The sequence below is a fragment of the Balaenoptera borealis genome, assembly GCF_965194805.1.
Source record: "Balaenoptera borealis genome assembly, chromosome: 4".
NCBI lineage: Eukaryota > Metazoa > Chordata > Mammalia > Artiodactyla > Balaenopteridae > Balaenoptera > Balaenoptera borealis.
Genome location: NC_138861.1, coordinates 1,451,998 through 1,457,726, shown reverse-complemented (window position 1 = coordinate 1,457,726; position 5,729 = coordinate 1,451,998).

Genomic DNA, 5,729 nt, shown 5'->3' with positions numbered 1-5,729 from the left:
ACTCAAGCGTCCTTGCCTGCAGGCAGCTAGCGTGAAGGAGATAAATCCTGGGAAGGGGAGAATTCTAAGCCTAAATTAAATTCTGAGTTTAAAAAAAACGGTATGGATCTTACTCTAGTAATTAGTGACGTGCAGCTGAAGTGCCACAGTTGCTAGAAGTGGCCAGAGGATGCTTACACTTGGTGAGCCTGCCGAGTGTGCACCCAGGATCACGGCCCTGACGGTGGATCCAGAGGGGCTGCCTGACCCTAACGGGGCTTTTTTCTTAACGTCACCAGCCAGACACGTCCTCGTCATATCCCTCTTTCCATGAGTTTCGGCAGCATCGCTGTGATAAAAGGAATGAAATGTTGGGCTTCCTTGGTGGCGCAGTGGTTGAGAATCCGCCTGCCAATGCAGGGGACACGGGTTCGAGCCCTGGTCTGGGAAGATCCCACGTGCCGCGGAGCAACTAGGCCCGTGAGCCACAACTACTGAGCCTGCGCGTCTGGAGCCTGTGCTCCGCAACAAGAGAGGCCGCGATGGTGAGAGGCCCGCGCACCGCGATGAAGAGTGGCCCCCGCTCGCCGCAACTAGAGAAAGCCCTCGCACAGAAACGAAGACCCAACACAGCCGTTAATAAATAAATAAAGCACACCTAGTATAGTGTAATTTAAAAAAAAAAAAAAAAGGAATGAAATGTAAATGTAGCCACAGGGGTAGGGAGGGAGGCATAGCTGGTACCTGCTGTGTCTGAAGGGCTCAAGGTCATGTCCCCATCCTGGGGGGGGCTATGCAATGACGCACAGACGTGGGCTCTAGACCTCTGGGTCCCGCGCCCCGTCGGGAGAGCTTGGAGGGTCGTCTGGGCCTCACAGCCCTGCCGGGGCCCACGCAGGCCTTTGCTGGGACTGCAGGGTGCCCACCACAGGTGGGCTTTCACAGGTGTCGGTCACAAGGGCTCGTCCTCATGTGCCTCCTGCATCCTAACCTCTGTTCTCCACCCCAGGGCCACACTCCCAGGAGCCCAGACCATGACCGTGACCATCCTGGTATTTAAATCAAGCTCAGGAAACTCACAAAGAAGCAGCAGGCGAGTACTATTACTTGATTCTTAGATGTCTTAAGTAACAATTTGATTTATTTTAAGGATAGCATTTATTTTCTTTAATGTTTTCAAATACAATTCTTTAAGTCATGGAAGAAGCACTTTTTATTATGTTGTCATAAATTAGTTTATGAGGAAGTATTTCAGAGGAAAACGAATACTGTGTCATGTGAAATGAAAACATTTTTACTTTCATTGCCTTAAAAATACATAATCATACATAATCTCTTTCTGGGTATATACATTGTTTTGTTTCTTTTAGCCAGGATCTTGTCCTCAACTCTGTCTGAAGTAAAGAAAACTGGGGAAAAAACTGGTTTACCCAAAGCCACTAATAGAAAAATTAATAGAAAAATTGTCCAGGTAATTTTCTGAGGGTATATCAGTTAGAAATACTATTTGGTTGTTAGTAATAAAAAGCTGAAAATAGTGGCTTGTAAAAAAAAAAGCATACATAAATCTAATTAGATAGTTTTAATCATTTATAATTTATTAGTTCACCAGCTACAATTTGTTCTAATTTGCATTCCTTACATATATTTGTTCATTTTGGAGGATAAATTTTCTTGTGATGATAATACATAGGTATCTTCCCAGAAGGACACAAAACTAATACACATCCACTCTTGCTTTCAAGATACAATAAGGCATTTCTCCTCATGTCTGTTGAACTTATTTTTTGGTTAAGTATTTTTCTATAAAGTTAAACCATTTGATTTAACTTTTCATGAAGATGACAGAAAATTTCAAACTGATTGCATGTTTATAAATGTTTACCATTTCCAAGACATTTCCTGAAGCCTGTGAATCAGAGGCAAGGTAATATTTTTCTGTGTTTTCCAGACTTGTGGCAAATAGGGCAGGGGAGGTTGGACAGAGGGAGGAAAATAAAGAAGCACTCGAATAATCCTGAAGGAGAAAGACATTTAAAAATTCTTTATTTTGTGTCCAGAGTTCACAATATACAAAAACATGGAGCTTTTAATAAGTAAGTTCTGATGCTTAGGAAAAGTAACATTTTATTTTCTAGTTAATTACATTAATGACACATTTACTTTGTAACCGGGAAGAATCACATCAATATCAGAGGAAATAGGGTTCTTTGAAAAACAGCAGCAACAGCAGAACAGCTGAGAGTAACTCAGAGTTTCCCTGACAGAGGCCGAGAAGAGCCTTCGTGTTGAGTTTTATTGATCTCTGGAACAGTAGCTCCCCCGAACTGAGGACCATGACGGAATTAAGGGAAGAGGTTTCCATCCTGGAGACCAGACGTTTGGAGGGCAGCCATCGTGAGTACAAAACGCGAGCCTGGCCGAGTGCTTTACTCCTCCCTGGATTCCTGGCTCTTTCTGACTCTCAGCAGTTCGTGAGTCATGACTGACCGTGTATATGCACATCTGCAGGCCCTGCTTCTGAGAGAAATCTCTCCAGGGATCCCCGCTGCTTTCTTTCAAACGCATCAAGGGGGAGCACATGTCAGACCCAGGAGCTGCAGAAGCAGGGCCAGAGCAGCCCAGACTGCAGGGCTCTGCTTTCTCCTGCACAGCTAAGGGTCAGGGTCACTGGGGGCCTCCAGTCACTCCAGAACTGCTTCACGAGCCCCCCGTGATCCTGAGAGCTTCCTGGGCAACAGAATGGAGTTAGGCAAAGGACGGCAGGACTCGGGGTCAGCAGCGCTGGGTTGCAGCCCTGGCTTCCGAGCTGTCGTGTTGGGCAAGTCAGCTAAATCCCCAGCCTCAGGTTTTCTTTTGGCAAACGAGAGCTAGTGCTGTAAACCTGTGCGGTGAGATGAGTCGACATTTCAAGGACAGCTGGGGTTTTATGTGAGATCATCCGATTTTAAACGCTCTGTTACATTTCACTTTTTAACCGTATACAATAAAAACGGCATTGGATGAGACCCCTTATCTGGGGCAGACCAAGCGCCGTTCCATCTTTCTTCTGCCACCTTCTTGGCTCAACGCCTCAAAGAAATCCCGCTGCCAGCCCTTCCGAGTCTCTGTTTTTCAGTCCTTCACACCCTGCACTCCGACTTTGGCTCCATGCCCTCATGAAGAGTATCTTCATAAAACCCCCTTCGGGGGCCAGGTGGATATTTTCTGTCTGCACCTTCCCTGACCTGGAAGGGGAAGCTGCACCTCTCAGGCAGCACTGCCATCTGGAACCTGCTTCCTGGGCTTCCTGGACACGGCTCCCACTTCCCCTTATCCTCCGGATGCTGTTTGCACAATCCCTTTAGGAAGGTGACTTCCTCCTTCCTCTGAGCTTTACATGTTACATTTAAGCCTTCGTTCCAGCCCTTTTCTTTTCGCACCCTCTACTCTGGTCCCACAGGTAAATCGTGTCCACGCTCATGGCTCCACACACCTTTTATGCAACTAATGACTCCCAGATGTATACCTGTAGACGAGAGTCAATTGCTTCTTAAATATCACATTTTTAGGCAATTCAAACTCACACGCCTTAAAAAAAAATCATGATGTTTTCCCCCTAAAATCTGGTTTATCCCAGTCTCACATTTCTATCTAGGCTCCTTATTATATATTAATATGTTATTAATTATATTATGATTAATCATATTAATATTGGATACTTTATTATATTATATATTATATCCGGTCGCGAGAGCTAGAAACTGAGGGAGGAAGTACCACCCCATCTCCCTCTTCCCACCTTGAATTTCCAATCTCTGTGCTCACACACGTCTTAAATCGCCTATGTTTCTCCGTCTGCATGCTGTTCTCTTGGTCTCAGGGACAATCCCCCTGTCGAGATGACCTTTTCCCCTTTAATACATTCCACAGACAGATTGATTGGTCAAACAAAATCTGATTACGTCGTTTTCCTGCTCAAAAGCGTCCATGGATTGTTAACTTGGGGTGGGGAGGCTTTTTCAGTCTTGTGGCTCTAAGGCGGGTTGATGACGCAGTCTGGGCTTCCCTCCCCTCACGAGCTCGTCTTTCCCTCCAGCCTCCAGCCCTCTTCCTGTTGCTGGAACTCACCAGGGCGTTTTCTGCGTCAGGTCCCTGACCTGCCCCACACGCTTGATTTCTGTCGGTCCTTCAGGTCCTCACTTCTCGAACTCGCCTTGCAGACTTGCATGCAGGCACGACTTCCACCGCGAGGCTCGCTGAGCCCCAGCCTTGGGCAGCTCCTCCTGGGTCTGCAGGTCTGTCCTTCCCCTTCCGGGCACTTGCTACCCTGTGTGATCACCTGATGTCAGCGTGTGGTGGCCGTGCGTTCCCAGCTCAGCTGGGGGCTCCCCAGACAGTGGTAATGTACACATTTTTGCTCATAATTACATTCCAAACGCCTAGCATAGTTCCTGGTATTTAGAGAAAAGTCAGTAAATAGTGACTGAGGGAATGGATGCATGATTTGGAAGCAGCTTTACTTTCACAGTCTAATATTCTCTGTATGTTCAGAGACCACGAGGCCTTTTTCGTGGTCCATGATAATAACGTCGCCTCTCCCACCAGGTCTTGCAGCGTGACACCCCCCAATCTGCTCTGCTGTCTACGCAAGACACGCAGCCCCCGGAGGGACGTCTATTTACACATGATCTCTGGAGAAGTTAGAGAATCCTTTATTTCTTTATTAAGGCACTGACCTCGCAGAAAGTGATGCACTGTGTAATTTCAGAGTCTGGAACAAGTGCCCTTCCTTAGAGGAAGAATCACCAGGGCCCTTTATTTCCATCTTCTGTGTTTCAAATAAGCAACTTTCAAGTCTCGGTGTTAATCTGATCTGCCCTCGTCCTTCTCTGTCCCTTCATTGTCTTCTTTGCGACAAATGCTTTGCGCTCTGCCCTCTTTAATAGGTGTTTGGATGAAAATCTTTCATTTATATGCAAACTTTTTTTCATAGAAGTTTCTAGGCTCTCGGAACCTCCTTATTACCTAGCGACCCCCTCAGGTCATTTTCTTACAAACCCAGCTTGGATCGTTGGTCCATGACTTAGAAGACCCCTGACCATCACCTCAAAGTTCCTGCTTCCTTGTCTTTGTGCTACATTCTTACTGTAACTCCAACCTCTGTGTTTCGATGATGGTTGCGTTTGAGTCTCTAGGACTCCTTAGCGTGAATCTCAGCGCAGCTGGAAAAAATGCCTATACGTGGCCCCGGCTGACGCCCTTTTCATTGCAAAGCTTCCACTCCTTCCTTAAGATCCCGACTCGCTCCATCCTGCCCTCAGAAATCCGAGAGGGTCACTTTTCTTCTTCACAAAGGAAACGACAACTAAACTTGATTAGATTTCTTCCAGATTAAATACAAAGAGCCCTTCCTGGGATCTCTGTCCACCTCTAGATACCGTTCTCACTTTGCCCTCTGTTAGGGAAGTGCCTGGTATTTGTACCCATTTACCCATTTTATATTCTCTTCCCCACCAACTGCAATATGGCTTCCCTGTGACTTTACCTGGCAGTGGAGGTTGCCTCTATCCCCCTAATTGCTGACTTCTAAGAAATGTATATATTTCTTGACCTCTGAACTACTGTTAACACCTCTCCCAGCCTTCTTTTTTTGAATTTCTCCCTTTGCTTGAGATCTTTGATGTCAATTTTCTCCTAATTTTCTTTTTAACTCTCAGCCCCTCTGTCTCCTGTAAGCCTCTCTCTTCTGCCTTTTTTTTTTTCTTTTT